The 25,255-nt window shown below is 42.3% G+C and overlaps 1 protein-coding gene across 2 annotated transcripts in view; it reads right to left on the minus strand.

Annotated features, from left to right (window-relative positions):
* Positions 1-25,255, minus strand: part of KANK1 (KN motif and ankyrin repeat domains 1) — a 140,069-nt gene that overhangs the window by 94,807 nt on the left and 20,007 nt on the right. Inside the window, exon 1 of one of the 2 annotated variants that reach the window (XM_054177903.1) lies at positions 19,978-20,009. The exons of the other annotated variant lie outside the window; for it this stretch is intronic. The gene's annotated coding sequence lies outside the window, so the exon portion shown is untranslated. Of the gene's footprint in view, positions 1-19,977; positions 20,010-25,255 lie in introns of those variants that run through there. 2 annotated transcript variants of the gene reach the window in all.

Raw genomic sequence — 25,255 nt, forward strand, 5'->3', positions numbered from 1 at the left:
GTCCTGCCTGTATATTCACTACTCCTATATGAAGGAAATGTGCATTTGGATATGAAAGTTCAGAGTACAGGGTTCTCTGGGTGACAACTGCTGTCATAAGCTTATACTGGACTTAAATGAGTTATCTGTACTACCACCCTCAGAGAGCCTTTTCAGAAGTGCCCTACCCAAGAACAGAAGGATTACACAACCCTAAATCAACTACACAAGAGAAAGCATGAAAGTTAACTTCTGAAGCTCTTCACAGCTGAAATAATGTTCATGATATTCCTTTAAAAATCTACGCTTTAGAGCTTTTGTTGCTCAATATATCATCAATCTCAAAATTCAAAACTATTATCTATCTTCACAACATATGCACAAATCTTTACATAAATAATTTAAGTCACTTTAGATGTTCAAAAATGCTGTGCAGGAAGGTTGGCACCACAGCTGATGGTGGGCTACCATGTGTTAAGCAGGTACTGTTATGAGAGCCAAACCCAGCTGAGAAGAGATGCTTAGGGCTGCAGAGTGAACCAGCTGGAAACAAGCTCCTTTTCCTCTGTCAGCTCCCTCAGACCACAGTTCATTTCAGGCCAAAGAAAGAGCAAGCTGAAACAAAACCTGCCAAAGTCCACTTGCGATTACACTCCAGAGAAAACAGAGGCTCTATCTCAAGGTGGTGACCCCTTAGAAATTGTACTCAGACAGAAAATGTCTTTGGCCCTATCATTCGCAATGTCATAGTAATATAAAGTTCTCCAGCCTGTTCTGTTTTTGAGCCTCACCTTCCTTTCCTAAAGGCATACTACAGGAAGCTTTCAGGAATACAAATAAAGCAATAAAAACAGTATAAGAATCTAACAAAAATCTGCACATTATTTCAGATGGACAAGAATATCCTGCATTAAATAAAAGAAGGTAGGGTTAGAAACCTTGAAAAATAGCTTAGGATCATACTAGATCCAAACCATTACATCTTCCATTCAAACCAAACTTCAACACTATAAAGACCATGTTCAGACATTTAAAGCTTGCAGTGAGGAAACAACTGCTTATGCAATTACTTTGTAATTAGTTGGAGGAACAACCATTTTCCCAAACAACATGTCAGTTTCCACCTACCCAGCAATTCTTCTGTCATTCCTAACCATCTTTGTTTATACTGCATGCAGCTTAGCCATGCTTGCATTGATGCACACTGGGAAAATCTGTGCAGCCACCCCTGAGCACCCTCATTAAGAGCAGCCTGCCAGGGAAGAAGAGCAGAACTGGAGAGCACCCTGAGGCTCTATGCGCTATAGATAGCAGATGGGAAATGCAGCTTACCACACTACATTTCATGGAAACTATAGGAATGCTGCCAGCCAAAATGGTTGTTGAGGGGAGAGGGTTAAACAGTGTTATGACCTCTGGAAAAAACAACAACAAAAAACCCAAACAAACAAAAAAAGGACTCACCAACTTAATAGTGTAAAGATAATGAAGAGAGGCCTCCAGAAAGACAAAACACAGTTTATTATCATGGTTACTGATGTAAGGCAAGGACATAGCTCTACATAAAGTGAGTTTTGCAGAAAATTCACTACTTTTACAGCTGAAAGTTAATTTGGGCGTGGTATCTAGTGAATTCACATGGTTTCACTAAGAATTTCTGTCTCTGCAGAACCTCTCAGACCAGGTTAAAAGCATTATTATCAGTGGTAAGTTGCTAAAGTCAAGCATGCAATTCATTATTCTCCCCATCTGTTTAAAATTAATGGGAGGTAATATCAACAAAATGGGAGGTAGTATCAACAAAAAGAAGAAGAAAACAGATTTTGTCCATGCTGATATACCTGTGCTGCATGGGATAAGCACTTTCAGCAACCTAGCCAGCAGAACCAGTGTTGGTACTACAGACAGGTTGAACTACGTTCTGCAGTAAGCACTAATCCCACCAAAGGTTGGGCCTGGCTGTGTGGCAACAGGCTGCAGATTTCAGCAGTGAGGTAATTGGAGCACAAAACATCTGCATTATAACCAAGACAGGTTTTGCAGCATGGATCAAACCTGGAGGAGGTTGCTAAAGTTTGTCCCACCCAAGCAAGTTTTATACATCTTTTTGTACCAAGAGAAGGGAAAACATTAAGAAGAGTTTTCTTTCCTCTATAAATAAGCATGCTGCAACCTGTCACAAAGCACCTGGCATTACCCCTGGGTGGGGATGCATGTGACCACACACCTTTTAAAGCATGAGGCAGGAAGGTAAGAAAGAGTATTTTAGACAGTACCTATCAGAAATAATCAAAGGGTGTAATCCCCCACATATACACTTTAATTTCTACACTAGAATTTAAAAAATTACATCATATACTTTGATGAAGTTGAAAATAAACTGGGAAATAATGGAAGGGTGTCAAATAACTTTTTCACACAAGCTAAGCCCACTTGCCCTACTGGTCCCCTTCCACTCCAAATTTATACTGACTGCTAGGAAAAGTGTCTCCATGTTTCACTTGGGGAATTTTTTAAATTTTATTTTTTTAATATAAACTACTTTCAAGTTCTTTTGCATCATGCCATTCCTGTAACACTTGTACTGGCTGTATGGGATTACAGACAAACACTGATTTTGTTCAATTTATTTTTATTTTTCATAAACCATAGAGGGGCTAGGAAAAAATATTGTCTGCAGCTGTCCTTATACTTTGAGCATGGCCTACAGAGATCAGTCACATGAAGCTGATCTCTTACCTTCTCATCTATTGCATTCTCAGGGCCTTCTCCACAGTTGCTTTCCCATGGGTAAAGAATTACATTAATTGACCTGCCTGGTGGACAAGGGAAAGGCTGTCGATGTTATCTACCTTGAGTTTAGTAAGGCCTTCAACAGTTTACCACAACATCCTCCTGGAGAAACTGACTGCTCATGGCTTGGATAGGCACATGTTATGTTGGATTAAAAACTGGGTGGATGTCTGGGACAGAGAGTGGTGGTGAATGGAGTTAAATCCAGTTAGCAGGCAGTCACAGTGGTGTTCCCCAGGGCTCAGTTCCCTTTAATATCTTTATCAACGATCTGGATGAGGGAATTGAGATCATCCTCAGCAAGCTTGCAGATGACATTAAATTGGGTGTGTTGATCTGCTTGAAAGGTAGGAAGGCCCTGCAAAGGGATCTGGACAGGCTGGATCTATGGGCCAAGGTCAGCTGTAAGACATTTAATAAGGCAATGTACTGGGTGCTTGTGATGGTTTAACTTGGGTCACTTGGCTACAAGCTTAGGGCAGAGTGGTTGGAAAATTGCCCAGCAGAAAAGGACCTGAGGGGTGTTGTTTGACAGACAGCTGAACATAAGCCAGCAGCATGTTCAGGTAGCTAAGGAGGTCAACAGCATCCTGGCCTGCATCAGGAACAGTGTGGACAGCAGGCGTAGGGAATTATCTTGGCTCTGTACTTCGCACTGGTGAGACCACACCTCAAATACTGTGTTTAGTTTTGGGCCTCTCACTACAAGAAAATAGTTTTGTTGCTGGAGATTGTCCAAAGGAGACAATGGTGCAGCTGGTGCAGCATCTGAAGAAAAAGTCTTATTAGAAGTGGCTGAAGGAGCTGGGATTTAGTCTGGGGAAGAGATGAAAGGGAGACCTCACTGCTCTCTACAACTACCTAAAAGAGGTTGTAGTGAGGTGGAATTCACTTTATTCTTCCTAGTATTATGTGACAGAACAAGAACAAATAGCCTGAAACTGTTCCAGGGAAGGTTTAGATGGGATACTAGGAAAAATTTCTTTACTGAAAAAGTAAAGGTATAGGTACCTGGAATAGGTGGCTTCTTCAAGATGCTGAAGCTTTCATTTAAATCCCCACAGCCCCAAGACCCCTTTAAGATAAATGATTTTATATTGGCCATAGGAAGTTCATAACTTTTGCATTTTACATATTCATAGCAAACATATTTGATTTACCTCACAATTTCCATCAGAAAATGAGAAAGTTTTGAAGAATGTGTTACTCTCGATGTAAATCTCAAGCAAGTCTCTGTCAATCATGTTAGTCCTTTCTCCCTTGGTTTTTCCTGCTTCCTGATTGAAATTACACAAGTTCAATTACTTTGTTACTTAATGAGTTCTTACCTTAAAAGGCTGTAAATATATGGAAAGCTAAACCAATACACAGCAGTTCCCCACAGAACAGAGAAAAACCTTATAAACATAAATCCAGCTCATGAGAGCAACTACTTTTCACTAGCCTACCACTTCTAAAAAGGAAAACAAATAAAAATCTGTAGAGGTCTGGAATGCTTCTACCAAAAGATATGTATCTCCTGGGGGCAGGGGGCCCACGAGGATCACGAGGCCAAGCACTGCTCCCACAAGGAAAGGCTGAGAGAGCTGTGGTTGTTCAGCCTAGAGAGGGCTCCTCCAGAGAAATCTTATAGCTCCATTTCAGTATCTAAAGGGGACCTACTGGAAGGCTGGGGAAGGACTGCTTAGAAGGGCTTGTAACAACTAGACAAGGGGTAATGGGTTTTAAACTGAAGAAAGGCAGATTTAGGTTAGACATCAGGAAGTTCTTTACAATGAGAGTGGTGAAATACTGGAACAGGTTCTCCAGGGATGTGGTTGTGGCCCTGAGCAACCTGATGGCGCCCTGAGCAACTTACTGCAGCAGTGTTGGACAAGAAGATCTTCAATGACCCATCCAACCTGATGCATTCTGTGTGATTCCAGGTGACGTATGCACACACATAAAAGGTAAATAAAAAGTCCATAATCAACTACTGCATTTGCTTGCCACAACTTGTACATTCCCTCTGTTGCATTTGAGTAACTTGTGGGAAGCCATCATTCCAGAAATTACAGCTTAAAAGGAATTTCAGTATTGGATGTTTATTGAGAAGACTAAGCCTTTCGACAGCTTTGCTGGTAAGTTTTATTTATTACTTACTTTTTTGTTAATTTCAAATGTGTTGAGCAGCTCCTTGGACCTTTATCCAACCACAGGGAAAGAACTGTTTTTATATGCAAATTATATTCAGCAGACTCTACTCATCATAAGTGTCAACAAGAACAAAAAAACCCCACCACACAGCACAAATGACAAATTTAAGACTGCTGAGATTTCTCATAAACTTTGAAGGAACACTGGAATTACAAAGCATCCCTAACTTACTGCAAAGCATTTTCTCTAAGCATGTGCCAAATTGTGTCTATTCAAGGATTTTTTCCCCCTAAACCCACTGTGACACTCTATGCTCCATTTTCCATTTCTAAATATTTATGACAATTAAAAAAGTCCTGTCTTCTACATGCAGTCAAACTTACTGTTTATGCAGTCAAATTTACAGTTTGCTTAGCTGTTTCTACTCTGTGAAAACATTTCCATTAGATTTAGTAGCACCCAGGAAAAAAGCAAGCTTTCACCTCCACACAAATCAAAACTCGGGAGAAAATTCACAGCTCAAAATGAAGAGATATTTTACTGCCAATAGGGAAAAAAAAATATCTTAACAAATCAGCCAGCTGTTGCACTAACAACATCAAATAAAGAAATTGTGGAGCTTTATCAATAATGCATGGCTGCGCACAGACAATTTATAGCTGTTTTCCATCACTGGGTATTGTGTAGTACTAAATTAAGTCTACAAAATTCAAGGACAGTCCACCCACACAGCTACTGTAAGCCAGCCAGGCCACTTTGAATAAACATTTTAAAGACATAAAGTAAGTTTTATTAACATGCTGAGCCACAGTTCCTAGTGGACAAAGGAGCTCCTTTGAAAAAGTGTTAAGTATATTCAGGAAGAGAGATGCGTTTACTTTTGGCACTTACATGTACAGAAATAGCAAAAAGGTTAAATAACATTACATGTAACAACTTGAACTCCTGAATTCATTGAGATTAAAACATGAAGCATGAGAATTTATTTTCTGTACTAGAATTTGATTGTCAGTCTCAGATTAGCCTGAAAGCTGCAGAGCCAGTCAAGTCCTGACAGCAAAAAAAAACCAACCCCAAAACCAAAAGATGGTCTGACAGGTTTTGTTTACATTTAGGTAGGTCCAAATATTAAGAGACTTATTTTTTAATCCTTCACAAGTCACATAAATCAGAAAAGCACACAAAGGCTTTAATCATGAAAAAGAACTAGTTATCGTACTGAAATCACCTCAGCAACATCTGTGGCACCAGTGAACAAGAGAGAGATGGGGTCCCTCTGCAGGCCAAATTAACCAAGAGATGGTATGACACAAGGTTTTTTTGGTTAGTCCCACCTTTTCCTACCACAGCAGTGTGGTAGGAATGACTGAAACATCAGGAACATCAAGGAACTTGGGAGTACACAAGGATGCAGCTGTCGGTCAACACTTTTACCCAGACTCTGCTCTGGCCATGGCCAACATGCAACTTGGATCTGCCACTTGGCTAGTTTGATTTCAGTATTGGAGTCAGGTAGAACCAGCCAAAACGTGGATGGCAGCACCACCAGGAGGTGGGTTTGGGTCATGCTGCAGACTTCAGCTGCTTACCTTCCCTTTAAAAAGTTCGGGGAAATATGAGGTTTGTTACAAGGATTTTGTAACCAAAGCACCTATTCAGGCAGGACCCTCCAGGTCCTCCTGGTAAATGGCATGACAAGATGATGTCCCTGCCTGGAAGAACTGCTTCTGTACAGTGTAGGAAGGTGGAAGATGTAGCCCAACATGGCTTGGCAGCTTTGATAGCTTTATGGCATATTTAAGCACAATCACAACTAAGAGCAGGAAGGATGCACAAGAAAGGACTTAAGCCACATCTGTTGGTCAAGTGGAAATATTCAGCCAAATAAAAAACATTACTATATTTATTGTGCAGGTGTGGGAAGAAAAAAAAAACAACTCTAATCTCTGGTCAGCAGTATTTGAATTTGCAGACCTCTTTATTTTTCTAGTCAAGATGCATATTACTGTATAGCAACATTCAGCTTCACTTACAATAAGCACACTTTCTCGAAAACCACAGATTTCCTTTGAAGACATAAGCATTTCATGGACCACTGAAGCAAATTAATCAGGTGTAAAAAAAGCCTAGAGAATTCAGAAAGTAATAAGCCAGCCTTGACTAAATCTTCTCACTATACTGCTGTGCCAGGCCAAACAACTCCCAGCCTCTGGTGAAGCTGCTTTCCCCCTGTGAAAGCAGAATCTGTCTGCTTTGTTCTGCAGACAGAAACTATTCCAGATGAAGTTGTACTGAGATCTAGTCATGTGTTTTAAAAATCTTTAAGATTTTCAAGAGAAGCAGAAGTCTATAAACTCTACAGCTTAAGACTCAGATAAGGAAAGGACCTGCTGAGTATTTGTATTTTGACCTGTAAGAAGTGCAAGCTTTTCTTCAGAAGGTTGGTTGGGGTTTTTACCATTCAATATGTTGAGTTTCTGCTGTGATAGCTGAAACTGCTTTTTAGAAGTCTGATGATATTGCAGTAAAACCCTTGAATAAATCAAGGTGAAAGGACACAGCTTTGAGAAATCTCAGACAATCCTACTGATGCAACCATGGCTTTATAAATGGAAATTATTTTTTAGTAAGTTTGTCACTCATCTCACATTATCAAAGGCTGTAATCTCGTATGTGCATGGCTTTAATGACCTGCACAGGGATCAAGTTTGGTAAAGTTCAGAGACAAAAAAAAATGCTATGGGACCCTCTCTATGGAGCACATCACACCAGTGGGATACTGGCTTTATAACTCAAAAAGCATTGAGGTGGTCATATCAGTATTTCACAGTAGCAGTTATCTGCAAAATGCCTTGTGCACAACAAAATGTGTTACATGCAATCATAGGCACACATGAGCTTCAGACACTGTATTTTATGAAGAGAAATTGAGCCAAACTCTTAGTAGCTCTAGTGTACCAATACTTAATTTGTAGTACCTCTCTATAGTGATGGATATTAGCATTAATATCTCTACTTTTCTGTCCCCTTCTGTCTACTTTTACAGTGCAGGACTACTCAAATGTCCAGTGGGAGAGTGTGCTATGACACTTAGCATAAGGGTATACAAAGAAGACACATACCTATCTATATAACTTGAGGGGTACTTCAATTCAAAACATCTGAGAAGCCCATTTCTTCATCCTCTTCCTCTTCATAGCCACAGCCTTATGATGAGAGCTGACCTAGGACTTGCCTTAATGTCCATTTCTTAGTGACTGTACCCAGTGTTACCATGCTTTCTGAGGAGCTGCCAGGCAATCCTAGCTGTCATCACTACTTCAGCTATCCAAGAAACAAACAGAAGTCTACTCTGGGTTTTATACCCTTTCTGTAATCATACCATTCCTGTCTCTTTAGAACCTCCTTCTCTCTTCTGCCACCCCATACCTTGCATAGCCACCCATTCACTCCCTCTGGATGGACATCTAGAATGTGACTATTTTACTGATACCTGTGGCAGTGCACTGGACAGCCATCTCTGGGGACCAAAATGACTCTGCAGTGAGTGAAGCCCATGATGTGCACTGGACATTGCACAAATGTAATTTATTGGTCTGCTCTGTAGCTGGTCCACTGTGCTGCTAAGAAAAGGCAGCAGCACTACATTGGGGTGGGCAGTTCAGCTAGGAATCTAAAAGGTGGGTACGAAAATATGTGTAATTAATTAAAGACGGCAGCAACAGCTTTAGTCAAAACACAATGGGCACTTTTCTATCTACAGTTAACTTCTTACCTATATTTTCCTGGTGAATAATTTGTCTCAGCCTGACCTCCCACAGGAACTGAAGACTAAATCTTTTTACTAATAAAGCATGAATATACAGACGCTTTTTCTAATGAAAAAGCACATAAACAGGAGTGTAGAACTGGTGATGTAGAAAAAGAAACCAAGTTGCTTCTTCACTACATCAATTTTTACTTTACTGAAATCAATTAATTTGCTCAAAACTAACAAACACTGATAGCTGGGTCCAGTCTAAGACTTCATGCTAGTATGGTTTATTATGAAGGAAGAGGTGGAGATGGAACAGTCTGCTGAACTTCTTCCTGCTACTCTCAGGAAAAAAACCCTCACATCTTATCTTAAAATACTGAAATGCCAATCCTCTACTTTCCTTTAGGCCTTTTTAAACACCAGAAGCAATGCAGAGAGTTCAGCTACTTCAATGCTTCAGCATTTGACAGCACATTCAGAAACCTGAGAGTCATCCTACAAGAAGAGAAATTACAAACGCAAATTAGTCACCAGTTAGGCAATATATCACATGCTTAAAACTGCTGGTGGAGTCATGCTGCTAAATAATAATGAAACTGCCAACAATCACAAATATGAAAGGCTAAGTAACTTTTTGCTTCCATGGTGAAATGTACAAGCAATATTTTGGCTACAGCACCCTGTAAAGAAAGCATGAATCTTGCAACAGCTCTGTCACCCTGCACTGCCTTCCCAGATTAAATTCTCTTTGTTGAAACCACAGTCCTTCTGAATGATCACAAACAAAGCTCCAGGCATGTCAGGATACACCAGCCATGCCAGCTACAGAAACACAACAGTAGTGTTTAAGGAAAGGTATCCTTGTACTAGTGTTCCAACTGGGAAGTGCAGCAGAAGCTCTTGTCAGCTGAGTACTAGCTCTTCATAAGACGGGATATTGGTGTAAATGGAAGACACATAGGAGTACTTCACAGACTGCAGCAGAAGGACAGACTTCATCTTATAACCCTGAATAAGCTTTAAGAAAAATAATTTATGTCTTGCAAGTGATGATGAATTGTTCAAAAGTTAGGCTGACATTGCTTAGCTTAGGATAAGGTGGTCTCAGAAAGAGAAATTGGTAAGTTATGCTAATACTGTCTACCCTAAGAAAAAAAAGTATACTGAGGTAACTGTTTCCAGGGGAACCTATAAAGGATGAAAAGTCAAGAGATTCCCAAAACACTGGACTTCTATCCCTGAGGATTAACTTTAATAATGTCAGCAATGTTCCCCAAACTGTTGCCCTGATACTGAATTTACCTCATTATAATGTGAAAACCCACATCTCCTAGCTACAGAAGCCCCCTACCCAAACAAACCCCTTATCACCTGAGCATGCACAGCAAAGAAAAAATACTACCCAATGGGTCATTAGTGGGCAGTGAAGTGAGGCATAGCTAATACATTTTACTGTGTAAATACCTGCTGCGAATTTCAACCGGGGTGCCAGCTTTGTAGAGTTACCACTTAGCACCCATTTCTGTGCAGAACTGGAATAAAATATCTGAACCTTGTGTATTGATTGGCTTTGCACAGTGGGTAAAGAATCCATATTTGGGACAACACAAGGACTCGTACATATTCTCAACCCTTACTGCATAAAGCCATCCTAACTGCAGCTAAATTCATGCTCGCACCACTAGGGCACATAAAACAGATCCTTTCTTCCACAGCAATTCAGCAAATACATTCTCTCACTAAGGTACAGCCACTTATGTTTCAGTTCCAACTCATGAAACATGTTTCATCTGCCACAAGAGCAAACGTCCCCAAACCACAGGTGCACACATACAGCGACAGTATTCTTTGCCTGGAGACATCCTGCCTTGATGGACTGAATTTAGAGAGCAGAACCTCAAGCACCGCTCAGCTGATAGAAGGAAATGTTTTAGGTCTTGTGGGAGACCCTGGGAACAAACTGCAGCTTCGTAGAGAGAAAAAAGCATTTAGCTGATTATCAACGACCATTGTGACTCAAGGAAGCCACACAACGACCTGAGAATAAGCGCTGGTAAACATTGCAATAGAGTCTTTTGTCTTCCGTCTGAACTTAGATAAGAGATGTGTGATCGTTTGTCTTTTGTCTAACACCTGTCTGAGCCTTGCCAAGGGATGTGTGCTCCCTGGCATTTCCTCGACAGCCAATCATGAGTCTGTAACTGTCACACGGACACATCTAATTACCAATCACAAGTTGCTTTGATTATGCTAGCCTATATAAAGAAAAGACTTTGTACAAGAAAGGAGACACTTTGTTTGCATCAAGCTTTGTTCCATCTCTCAATTGCAGTACTGCCTCACAACCACTCACAGGTACAACCCATGTCAGCTGCACCCTGAAGCTGTGCCCATGTTGAGTAGTTGCACAATGACATTGCTACAACATCTAACAGCTATGGAAGGATGGGATGGCAGAACAATTTGTCTGTATCTAACACGGTTACTCCAGAGAACTTTGAAAATTGTTTTCAGGGAAAGACACTTCTCATGGGCTAGGGTTTAATTAAGTACCACAGTATCACACTATCACTAAGGTTGGAAGACACCTCGAGGATCATCAAGTCCAACCTGTCTCCACAGACCTCATGACTAGACCATGGCACCAAGTGCCACGTCCAATCTCCTCTTGAACACCTCCAGGGACGGTGACTCCACCACCTCCCTGGGCAGCACATTCCAATGACGAACGACTCACTCAGGGAAGAACTTTCTCCTCACCTCGAGTCTAAATCTCCCCTGGCACAGCTTGAGACTGTGTCCCCTTGTTCTGGTGCTGGTTGCCTGGGAGAAGAGACCAACCCCTTCCTGGCTACAACCACCTTCAGGTAGGTTGTACCTCCTTTCAGGTAGTTGTAGAGGGCAATGAGGTCACCCCTGAGCCTCCTCTTCTCCAGGCTAAACAATCCTAGCTCCTTTAGGTGCTTCCCTAAAGCTTTGGTATGAGAGCACAAGACAACCACCATCCCAGTTTTACAAACTACAGAAATGTTAACTTAATAGATTACAAGGAAATCCTACCAGGTAAGAATGAAAGAGATTTTTATTGTAAATTAATAAATAAACTAGCACTGAAAGCATGTCACAGACAAATGTCTCTACATGTGTTTTTCTAACCCTACGCTCTTCACAAATCCCTGAAACAGCCTCGTAAGGGTTAACTGTCTCTATAAACTAAAACATGAAGTAGCATTTGAAGGGAAAATACCAGGGTCTGTCTTTGGAAGGAGGGGAGGAGTGATTGCCTGGGAAGGCCTTAGACTCTGCAAAGATAAACTACAAATGCAACATCTGTTACAAAACCAGAAATACAAAACCTCAAAGTTTAGGTAAGCTTCAAAATAGTATTCAGTGCCCTTAAGCCATCTCAAATAAGCAGGAGCCAATCTCTTTCCCCTTCTAACACTTCCTCATTACATTCAATTATACTTGCAGCTGTTTATGTAAAACATGAACTTGTTTACACTGCATGTTAGCTATTAATGATATTCTAAAAATACTTTTCTTATGTTTCAATAGGAGTGCATTTCAAGATGATTACAAGTATCCCATTTATGTATTAAAAGCTATAATACATTAAGAAACTTGAAATGATAGAAAACAGATTATATCCTTGGAAATACATAGTCACAGAAAATAGGAAGTACCATGACCATTGTGTTTCTTTTTAACCTCCTGCTCTGCACCTCTGTATGAAGTGTTACAGCAGTTTCCAGTAAAAATTCTGATTATTTCAAAATAATAGCCTTCACCTTCAAGATGATCAGTTGATTGATAGTATTCCAGAGCACCTGTTCAAGGACACAAAACCACTCTCCTACCACACCCAGCATGGCTTGTCCCCATAAGATGGTGTCAGGATTGGTCAGGTATTCTCATGTGTTAATTTTGCCCCAAATTTCACCTTTGCATGTTGTCCCACAGGTAGCATAAACTCTATATTAGATACTCTCTGTAATTCAGATGAAGGGAGTCTTTATGCCCACACCTGATCCAGAACAGTTTGAAAGCACAGTAACTGCCACACCGAAGTCCAGGACCAGGACATGGCTTGAGCTCCAAGTGAACTAGTGATAACTTTGTAGGAGTTGCTCTTCTTTGCTAAAGATGTCTGAACAGAAGTCAGAAATCCTTTGGGAACCAACATTTATCACATACCTTACCTCTGTAAAGACAGAATGAGTGCTTCAGTTTTGCTTTTTACCCCACACACACTACAGTACAAATGCATACAAAGTGATCTGACCCCTCCACACCCAAACCCAGCCAAAACGAAAAAACATTACACTAAGCACTCAATTTTCCTTTAAGGAGAGAACAAACCACACCTGACAGGTATTAATAAAACCATCAACACTATAAAACATTCTGATACAAAGGAGATTTTAAAAAAACCCACAACCAAGTAACATTGTAAGTAAAATATGAATCTGTACAAAATGGATTAATGTATCTCATACCAAAAAGTAATCTGTCTTCTAAACTGCCTCGCAGATAGCAATCTAAACTCATCCTCAGACAGAAGACTTGAATAAGTGAGTGCTAGGTAGAATTACAGAAAGGCAAAGACTAACACATACATGGTAAAACAGTTCAGCAGAGATACTGCATATACAAATGAAGCACATCTGCTGCTGAAGTTGTTGTTTTTACAGGAAACTTTAACCTCGATAACCTTTTGCATTTAAACAAAGCTTGCTCTGCAACAGGTACTTCTTAATTCCCAAAGACATGGTTTCACTGATTTTTTTTCCACAGAAAGTCTACATATTTCACAGCATAGTCTGGCTTGACAAGTTCTCCACAGGCAGGTAACACACATATCCCATCTTCTCTCATTTCCCGTTTTAAAATTGTTCAACACCTCCTCCCACACACTTTTCCAATGCACACACCTCCCTTCAGCAGCCAGATTCACCTATCTAAACAGGAATTTATGTTGATCTGAAAAAACAGCAGCCCCATTAACTGCAAGGACATGCCTGGATAACTTACTGAGATACGCCTGAGATGTTACATTAAATACTCCAAAGTAAGTTAAAGATTCTCTGCATAGCACCAGAAGCATAGTTGGATTCTTGCTGAAAAGGAGACATTACTTTTAAAAAGATTTGAATGTGAAGGGAGCATTTCCAGTGGTAAAGACAACATTTCCTGGTGCACACATTCTAAATTTCTGGACAGAAAGCCTTTAAGTAGTCAAAAGCAATGTACAATCGTGGTATGCTTCACTGGCGTAAGTTCTCATAATTGCTAAAGGAAATAACTAAGGCTATGTCTGCATGGCACAAAGCACCATACTAATTAACCTTGCAGAGACACTAATTAATCTGGGCAGGATGCCACGATAACATGACTACTCTGATGACTTGGGAATCTCCCCATGCTGATGTATTGTGCCATTTGGTCATACCCTGCTCCCCCCCACCTCCATGCACGAAGGAGTCTTGCACCAAAGATGACCCCTCAGAAGCTGTCCTACAGCTCTGTTTTTAAGTCCGTGACCTACAGAAGACAGTACCAAGCTGTATATTGCATTAATTATTAACAAACAGCTCCAGAAGAGAAGATCCAGCGCAACATCTCAGATGAGCTATGGCAATGATGACTGTCTACCAATCACCTGTGACAATTCACCCTATAACATTTTAATTTATCTGCTGCTCGCCAAAGACAGCAAGGAGAGACCCTGCAATGATAGTGTAAATGTTTGCGAGCTGAAAAACATTAGATTGTTGCCAAAGCAAAGTGCCTTTTGACATTCTGGCGATAAAACAGGTCCTAGGCTAAAGACAGAACACTTTATCTGCTGTACCTGATGCCACCTCTTGGTACAGAAACCAGCTCTTCAAGTACCACGAATGGACTTTGAGCTTCTTGTGACTTGTTAAAACACATGCCATAAGGAATAATAACGTACTCATCAGTAGCTTGAAGGGCCTGTCACAACAGGAACTGTTTTTTGAGTAGAGGGCAAGAGCAAGAGAGAACGGGAACACCTGACATACAATACAGCAGCAGAACGGAGCCTCATAGCCCGCCCAACAACACAGGATGCAAAGATGCAGACAGATCATTCACTGCAGCATTAACAAGCCACAGTCAGAGAAGAGTGGTTTACTACTAAGCAGAACCAAATTTCAGACTTTGAATAGCTCCTGTCCAGTCCCCTCTTCCTCCTCCCCACCAATTCTCATCTAAAATTGAGGCCTTTCCAGGCAATCTTGTTTGTATGGCTTCTCTCAAGAAATGCAGACCTCCTGCAAAACAAAGCCCCATGAATTTATGCATGAGTTACTTTAGCACAGGGACTCACATTGCCAGTAACGAGACACACTAGCTCAGCTAGAACCTGGCAAGCAAGGCTGGCTTCTCACATTTCAGTGTATTTGCATAGGCAGAGGTTGTAGTGTGAGAAAGGACGGCTTCACCTTGGTCCAGGGTTTGCACTACAGCAGTCAGAAACCAGCGACTCATTTCAACAAGTAGGCCAATTCTTGTGGCAAACACACAGGGACAACTGTTAGTCCAGTATAAAGTGCACCACATTGAGACACAGAGAAACCACACTGAATAAGCAGCATCAAACCCCTCCTTGAGCCTTTCACGCTCCCATCAGAGTGGACAAGTACTCAAATAAGTCTGCCAGGTCCATCAAGGATCAATACAAATCCTACACCACTGTAAAAAGCATGATCACTAATTTATGAGAAATCAAACCGAATTTGATAAGTAGGTGTTAAATTAGCAGTTCTCACACTTAGAGCCAAAGTATGTTGGCTCATGAAAAATGGAAAGGTGTAATAAAAGACACATTTGTTATCTGATTGTTTTCAAATTCAGTAAGACTTTTTCACAGGTACCTGGGGCACAGGTAAGTTTCAGACTGACTAATAAAAAGCTATGCCCTTCAAAACAGTTGTGGTGGTTTTTTTCACCCAAAGGCTGCATATGAATTGTACACAGTGAAAGTGGTAATCTAGGTAAACATTTCAGTCTCCAAACAACATAATCTGGCCAAGGTTGTGACAAAGTAGTAAATCCCAGCAAGCCACACAAACAGATGTACCACATCTTAACACCTTCAGCTGTCATGCTGGGTGAGATTGACTCACCATCATACACTGTACCATGAGGAGCCATATATATACATATCCCACTCTCTCTTCAGTACTTTCCCTATACAAACTGCGGAGATCACCATGGGCTTTCTGAACGGAGATCTTTGCTTGACAGGACAAAGAGTGCTGTGACACAACCCTCACTGCAGTTGAGAGCTCCAGCTGGCAAACAGCATTCTGATATTTAATGAGAAATGGGAAAACTTTGGCCAAGAAGCAGTACAAGTATCCACTCTAACAACCACTGCCATAGATGAAGCTTAACTGACAGTGCTAGACCTCATCAAATGCTTTCTTTTATCCCTTTTGTGGAGAAATCATTATCCATGGTCTTCATCACCCATACATAGGGACTCAAGTCCAAAGAGTAAGAGGAAGTAAAGTATGACCACACCAAGTTTTGTGGGGAATTTCTCCCCTTGTTTTTCACATGTACCCCTTCTGTAGGCACATCTATTTGCTTTCTGCAAGACTAAGCTACCAAACCTCCCCCCAAATTTACAAACATAATGGTATTTGAATTTAGGCAAATGAATGGAGGCAGAAGGAGGTGTCACAATTGAAGCACTGGTGTGAAGTTACCTAAAAGTGGTTCAAGAAACAAGGAAACCTGGGGAGACCCGCAGCTACAAATCATCGTCATGTAACTTTTCTCAATACACCAGTTATATCTTGCGCTGCATCACATCCCTTAACCAGATACATCCTTGCTCACATTACCATATCACAAAATACTTCTGACAAGCAACAACACACTTGATAAATCTATGCTTGCTTCCCTAAGGAAAGCAAAGATTAGGAAAGGGTATGAAGGTCAGCCTTTTGTCTTGCAAGGAAAAAGAACTGGGAAGGTGGAGAATGAAGCTGAAAGGGATCGTAAAACACCGTCTTGCTTGCCTGGTTCCTAGGTCAGATGCCCTCTCACCTGCCTGTAGGACACAGGTACAGGGACACAGGGTGCCCTGATAAGAGCCACCTGCTTACTCCTTTGGTCCCCTTCAAGCTGAGCAAGCAGAGAAAGGGAGTGAAATGAGTCTGCCAGGTTTTTAAAGACAGAAGACAGTTCATCAAGCAACCTTAACCTTCAAAACCAAATTAAACATACAGAGATGATAGCCATTATCTCCATAAGCAGCAGCTGAGAAACACTCTTTGTGCTATTTCCTCATCCTCATAGAAAATTAAAACATTATCCAGCTGTCAAGCATCACAACCTATCTCCATGGATGTAACACAGCTATAACTAACAACAATGAAATAGGCCACAACAACCCCACGCAGTGCTACAGGCTGGGGTCAGAGTGGCTGGAGAGCAGCCAGGCAGAAAGAGAGGTGGTGGTACTGATTGACAGCTGGATGAACATGAGCCAGCAATATGCCCAGGTGGCCAAGAAGGCCAATGGCATCCTGGCCTGCATCAGGAATAGTGTGGCCAGCTGAAGCAGGGAAGTAATTCTGCCCCTGTACTCAGCACTGGTTAGGCCACACGTTGCATACTGTGTCCAGTTCTGGACTCCTCAATTTAAGAAGGTCATTGAGACTCTTGAATGTGTCCAGAGAAGGGCAACGAGGCTGGGGAGAGGCCTCGAGCACAAGCCCTATGAGGAGAGGCTGAGGGAGCTGGGATTGTTTAGCCTGGAGAAGAGGAGGCTCAGGGGAGTCCTTATTGCTGTCTACAACTACCTGAAGGAAGGCTGTAGCCAGGAAGGGGTTGGTCTCTTCTCCCAGGCAACCAGCACCAGAACAAGAAGACAATCTCAAGCTGTGCCAGGGAAATTTTAGGCTGGAGGTGAGGAGAAAGTTCTTTGCAGAGAGGGTTGTTAGCCATTGGAATGGGCTGCCCAGGGAGGTGGTGGAGTTACCGGCCCTGGAGGTGTTCAAGAGGGGACTGGATGTGGCACTTGGTGCCATGGTTTAGTAATCATGAGGTCCTGGGTGACAGGTTGGACTCGATGATCTTTGAGGTCTTTTCCAACCTTATTTATTCTATGATTCTATTCTGTGATCTGCTCTAGAACCATGCCAATAGCTTGCACCTTAGGAAACCTGTGTCACTCACCTGTCAGTCTCTGTATCTAGGCCTGGAGGCTGAAGCTCCTCTTTGGGGACAAACCACATCCCGAGACTTCCAATTGGCAGGAGAAAAGACAACAGGGCTCACATCCTCCTGTGGCACCAAGCCAAACCTTAGACCAAGTCACTCAACCTTGCAGCTCTGCTTTCCATATGTATGTTGTCTAGCTGTCTTTGGGATTTTTTTAATGGATCATTAATATTAATCATATCTTCAGCCTAAAGCTTTGAAAACAATATTAATTGATGAACTCTGCCCTGGTGAGACCTCACCTGGAATACTGCATCCAGTTTTGGGCTCCCTAATTCAAGAGGGACAAGGATCTACTTGAGAGTCTAACAGAGGGCTATGAGGATGGTTAAAGGACTGGAGCACGTGCCCTATGAGGAGAGGCTGAGAGACCTGGGGCTTTTTAGTCTGAAGTCTGAGAGGGGATTTAATAAATGTTTATAAATATCTGAGGGCTGAATGTCAAAAGGGAGGATACAGGCTCTTCTGTATCTGCATTTGAACAGGCTCTCCAGAGAGGTTTTGGAGTCTCCTTCTCTGGAGATTTTCAAGACCCACCTGGATGTATTCCTGCGTGACCTGCACTAGATTCTATGGTCCTGCTCTGGCAGTGGGTGAGACTTGATTTCTGGAGGTCCCTTCCAGCCCCTAACATCCTGTGAACTCCAAGCTGCACAGTGCTATTAGGCAGTATGCTCCCCACGACAGTAGGCTACAATAGGGATCCTCAAAACTAGAAGCATAATCACATATCACTGAGGGCCACTGTCACAGCAATGCTGTGCAAAGGCAAGTCAAAAAAAGACCGATGTCTCATCAGATGGTCTGAATCAATGACTTGAATAAGCAAAGCTAAAAATAAAATCATCCTGTATTTACCTCCTGTGAAGGCAAGTAATCCATAAGCACTCTATGTCCTTACACCTTCAAGAGGACTGTGTTCCAGAGACAACAGTTGATTTCTGATGAGAGACAGCAGACAAAACTGAGCATTTTCAGGGACTCAGTGACCAGGAGAACTAAGCAGACAAGTATGTGGCCTCAAATGGAAAGATGGATTATTCTCCAGAGCCTCACCACTAGCCTATAAGAGAACAGCTTTCCTCAATTTAATTTCAAATCCTACCAGTCTAAGACATTTTTCCCTCAGAAACAAAGCATGAGTGTAGTTGGCCCTAGTTAAGCAAGAAAGTCTAACAAGTATTGAGACATGTGCTGCTAGAAAGGTACAATGGCAATATTCTGTCCTTTCTGCCAAAAAATAAACAGGAAGACTGTCATTACAATAATAATACTCTGCCACTCTCCATAGGTACATACAGAAAAGAAATACAATAAATAATACACTAAATATTGGGGTTTCAGGCTCCAGCTCACAGACATTAAGCTTATAATCTAACAACCTAATCTCTCAAATTAGATTGGAGAAAAATGACATATGAACTGTGTGATTTTCAGCATGTTTCCTCCAACAGTAAAAAGAGTAGTATAAAACCTCAAATATCACTTTTTACCCACACAGCTCATGAAACATGAAGGTCAGAGCAATGTGATGTCAACCAATTCCACCTGAAAAGTTGCAGGCTCTTTGCAAGTGCTGCAAACAGAAGGCAGGGGAGGGAGAGGGCAGAAAGGAAAAGCAGATGAAAAAGCCAGTGCACACTGTGGTAATACTGCTTTATCACGTCAGTGTGAGGGCTCAGCATGCTTGCCGGTACTGCACATGAAAAATCGCCAACTTAATCATCATCCTGCCACAGCTTCTGCCTAGCAGACTTTGATATGTGCTGGACTATGTGGGTTGTTGCAGCAGTTTGCAGTTTGTCCATCATAAAGATAGCAATGTCTCTCTCACACATACACACACGTGTACACACCCTCTATAATACTTCCTCGACATTAAGTACTGCCATTCAAAACTAAATCACCACTTGAAGCCACAAATACTCTCCCATTTAGATGTATTTTAAATAGTCCATGACATTGTAACACTAAAACCTACTCAGTGACACAAACCAGATCACATTTCACTATTTCAAGAAAAAGCAAAGAAAAAAGTCTAAACTTACAAGGCTGTTAGTCCACGGTTTCTCTCTAGCACACTGTACATCACTGAACTGCAATGCCTGAAACAGTAACTTGACCTCTCTGGGAAGGTGGGCGGTATTATACAAGCTGAAACATTAGAAACATGCATAATTACCCTGGGTATTTGCTACACATTCTTTCATCTGTGAACCAATATGAATGGAAAAGTCACATTGACACTCCAGGCTTAGCTTATGTCCAAACCATCAATTATGAAGATTTTTTCATAAGGCCCTGAAAGGACAGAAGTTTTTAGGGGGGTCAAAGCCAAGACAACAGTGGGCTACACCAGTTACTTTCAGATTTCTTCCGCACCATTAACAACACAGCATCACTTCACTCTCCTCTGACCCTGCATGCCCACTGCGTTCATTTATGTTGTACCTCTCACAATGCCTCCCAGGACACCAGCTGCATCCCCTCACTAATGACCTACCCATCCACCCATTCATGGACGGTGACACCTCTCCTACACACCTGTCTGGGGCTTGCACACACAGCACAATCACACAGCCCCATCAGATCAGGACTTTTACCAGAAGCGGTGTATCCACAGGGCTGGTTCGGATGAAAACACCAGTGGAAGGACAAACAGGACACGACTGAAGAGAAGGACCATGCTTGCTCCTAGCTGTATGGGCAACCAACGCTCACATCACAGATGCTTACACTTCTGGCAGCAGCCCCTGCACACCAAGCATACAAAGTTCCCTCTATATGCAGCCTTCTCTTCAAGGAAAGCTGCACATCACCTTCTGAGTTTTGGGAGGCAGAACCAAAACACTACAAAATATTGCGAGCCGGTATTCACAGCTGAAACCTATCAAAATACACAATACCTTCAGAACTCTTAAGAACAGAAGATGACACAAACCACAATTTTTCCTTAACAGGGAGAAAATGCAGTCCTAAAGACAGAAGAATTGTGCATTTCTACAGCCTTCCATTACATCAAGTTCCCCTATTCCGCAAACTCCAAACCTAGCCACACTCCTGACCAAGTGAGATGCAGCAATATTTATAGTTGCTGTGGTCCCAGATGCCCCTGAACTTACTTTGTTACCGACACCCACATGTTGCTATTCTGAGCAGCTAATTTACACCTCTCTTTTTCACAACAAAGCACTTTGAGCGTTCTTGATTCAGCCCATTTTATTCCTGGTGCTTGCCACAAATAGACATGGAGTACACAGCGTTTATTTCAGCTAATTCCTTGTGCACTAGGGACAACACATGCATCTGGAACACTGTTCCAGCAGAGACATGAATAATTCTAGAATGATTCTTCTGTTTTGTACTTCAAGCATGCTATCTTGCTCTGTTTATTCCCCATGATTTTATAGCTCCAAAATCTATGAAGATCATAGCAGCACACAGCAATGTATATAGTAAAGTACCTTTTATATATGTATTTAAGCAAAAAAAAAGAAGAATGTGTGTGTGTATATGTACATATCAGTATCCAAGATCTGTGTTTCCCCTTTAAGCAGGATAACCATATAAATTACTGAACAGGAGTTGCCACAACAACCAGATAGACAGAATGGAGAAACTTAAGAAAAGCTCTCCACATGCATCTGAAATCTCAAGATAGAAAAAAATTAGTCAGTGTCAGGTTGAGACAACACAAGTAGAACTTGCCAGAGATGGCTTTTTGTTAGTTTTAAACCTGCTTTCACAAACACTGTTTTGAGGGTTTTTTTCCACGGTTAAATCCTGCATACTTCCTTAGGCACTTCTGAAAACTGTGGGCAGCTTTATTTTGCAGTTTCTCTCTGTCTTCTACGCAACCTAAAAATCAAGTAGATGACAGAGCAATACTCTTAAGCTTTATCTGAAGTATCTGTTCAAAATGTCCAATCTATGTGATTAAAATGCTTTAAGTCAAACAAAACTGATTTGTGATGAAAAGAAAATTGATGTGCATTTCAGCGCAGAAACTGCTACAGAGCAAAGACTGAAGTTCACATCAAATCCTGGCTGGAATCATTTAATTGCCATTATGAAAGAGTAGGAGTTTCTAAGTCTCTCCCACTATTTGCTTTTTCAGTAAACATAAGAGAAACAAAAAGTCAACACTAATTTTAAGATTCTAATTTAGAAGTGCCCTGATAACCTTCTCCAAATCACTTTCCTGGGAAAAAGTTGTTAGAGCTTGGAGCTAATTAGAGTTTGTCAGTTAAGCTCCTCCTGCTTTGTTCAGATAACCTAGACAAATACCTTATCCATGGACAGAGCTGGGGGGCCTTCACAAATATTTGGTATTCCACTGCAAGCTTAGGCACATTACATAAACATCTGGAGCACCCACTAGAAACATGAAAACCTCCCCCTCTGCCCTGCAGTGTCTTCATGACAGCACTTCATCAAGAATGACAGAAAGCAATTCATTGAGGGCTTCCATGAAAAAAAGAAGAAGAAAAAAGTTACAATCTATAACTTGTCTACACATACATGAAGGTTTGGGGGCAAAGAGATGAAAGGAAATTCAGGTGCATAAAACAGTTTTCCAATACATTTTTTTAACTTCTGAGAGAAAGAAAGTACCTTTTATCATTAATAGGAAGAGACTGTTTCCAGAAGGGCTGGAGACCAGACTGCTCTGGAGAGAAACAGCAGTAAGAATTGGCTATGTTCATCTTTTCCCTGGAGGTGCAGACCAGTTGGGAAATGCTCTAAGCATCCAGAACCTAAGACAATGTACTCAGACACCACTGCACGCAGATTGCATAGAGAAAACCACAGAGACTGCATGGAACAAGGGCATCTACAAAAGCTCCGAGCTCCATTGACCATCTCAGGGTCCATAATTAATAATCCAGTTGCTTTCAATGCAGCAGATACTTCGACACATTTCACTGCATAGCTGGATCGGAACTGAGGAATTACTTTATGTGTGGGCTAAGGTTCACAGCTCACTCTGGAATGCCTTCCCCAGAGTCCTAACACAACAATGTGAGTGCCTTCAGGTTGGACTGCAAAGATGCTTTCAGAATTGCAGCCATCAAGCTGAGACACTAGGCAACTTTGCAGGTATTTATTTTTTTGAACCTTCAGAGAAGCTGCACCTTACTCTAACTTATGAAGCATTTGGATGCCCACAAGTCCACGGGACAGGATTGGATCCATCCTACGGTGCTGGCCAGGCCATTCTCCATCATTTTTCAATAGTCCTGGCTCACTGGAGAGGTCCCAGATGACTGGAAGCTCGCCAATATGATGCCCATCCACAAGAAGGGCCGGAAGGAGGAGCCAGGGACTTACAGACCTGTCAGCCTGACCTCAGTGCCAGGCAAGATTATGGAACAGGTCATCTTGAGTGCAATCACACAGCACTTAAAGGATGACCAAGGGATCAGGCCCATCCAGCATGGATTAGGGAAGGGCAGGTCCTGCCTGACCAACCTGATCTCCTTCTAGGATCAGGTGACCCACCTGGTGGATGTGGGGCAGGCTGGACTTCAGCAAGGCCTTTGACACCGTCCCCAACAGCAAACTCCTGGCCAAGCTGTCAGCCCATGGCTTGGACAGCAACACTCTGTGCTGGGTTAGGAACTGTCCCGAGGGCTGAGCCCAGGGAGTGGTGGTGAATGGTGCCACATCCAGCTGGCAGCCAGTCACTAGTGGTGTCCCCCAGGGATCAGTGCTGGGCCCCATCCTCTTTAATATCTTTACTGATGATCTGATGAGGGGATTGAGTCCATCATCAGTAAATTTGCAGATGACTCCAAGCTGGAGGCACGTGTTGATCTGTTCAAGGTTAGGAGAGCTCTGCAGAGGGGCCTTGACAGGCTGGACAGATGGGCAGAGTCCAAGGGCATGAGATTTAACACATCCAAGTGCTGGTTTCTGCACTTTGGCCACAGCAACCCCATGCAGTGCTACAGGCTGGGGTCAGAGTGGCTGGAGAGCAGCCAAACAGAAAGGGACCTGGAGGTACTGGTCAATAGTAGAGTGAACATGAGACAGCACTGTGCCCAGGTGGCCAAGAAGGACAATGGCATCCTGGCCTGTATCAGTGCGGCCAGCAGGAGCAGGGAAGTCATTGTGCCCCTGTACACTGCACTGGTTAGGCCACACCTAGTGTCCTGTGTCCAGTTCTGGGCCCCACAGTTTAGGAAAGATATTAAGCTGCTGGAACATATCCACAGAAGGGCAACAAAGCTGGTGAGGGGTTTGGAGCACAAGCCCTATGAGGAGAGGCTGAGGGAGCTGGGGTTGCTTAGCCTGGAGAAGAGGAGGCTCAGAGGAGACCTTATTGCTCTCTACAACTACCTGAAGGTAGATTGTAGCCAGGTGGGGGTTGGTCTCTTCTCCCAGGCAACCAGCACCAGAACAAGAGGACACAGTCTCAAGCTGCACCCAGGGTAGGTTTAGACTGGATGTTAGGAGGAAGTTCTTCATAGAAAGAGTAATTGGCCACTGGAATGGGCTGCCCAGGGAGGTTGTGGAGTCAGCATCACTGGATGTATTTAAGAAGAGTCTGGATAAGGCACTTTGTGTCATGGTTTAGTTGATTAGATGGTGTTGGGTGAGAGGTTGGACTTGATGATCTCAACGGTCTTTTCCTACCTGGATAATTCTATTCTGTACATATGTAGCAACTACGTGGTAGGCGCAGCTTTATTACCTCAGAACATTCTCTTCACAAAACCAGGGAAACAAAGTCTTCGTCTTCACTGCTTCTCCACAGGAAAGCATTGAAAGCTTCTAATGTGACAAAGCCAGTAGCATACAACCGGCGCGATAAACCATCATTCGCATTTTATTCCAATGAGTAATAATTGCATGGCTTAAAAGTAAACACCATCCATGCAAGTGTTAAACATGAAAGAAACAGTCATCAAGAGCTAGATGCTCTGAGATCACATTTCAAAGCAATGCAGTATCATTCTGGGGAAAATCACTATGGATATTATGCCTCAGTGTGATTAACGCCTGAATTCCAGCCTCTTCATTATGACCTTCCACAGACACCTCAGGGGTCAAGAGTGGCAGCTCGTATGTTGGAAGGATGTTGACTTGCTGGAACAAGTCCAGAGAAGAGCAACAAAGTTGGTGAGGGGTTTGGAACATAAGCCCTACGAGGAGAGGCTGAGGGAGCTGGGGTTGCTTAGCCTGGAGAAGAGGAGACTCAGGGGTGACCTTATTACTCTCTACAACTACCTGAAGGGAGGCTGTAGACAGACAGATGTTGATCTCTTCTCCCAGGCAGCCAGTACCAGAACAAGAGGACACAGTCTCAGGCTGCGCCAGGGG

The sequence above is a fragment of the Dryobates pubescens genome, chromosome Z (assembly GCF_014839835.1).
Source record: "Dryobates pubescens isolate bDryPub1 chromosome Z, bDryPub1.pri, whole genome shotgun sequence".
NCBI classification, from domain to species: domain Eukaryota; kingdom Metazoa; phylum Chordata; class Aves; order Piciformes; family Picidae; genus Dryobates; species Dryobates pubescens.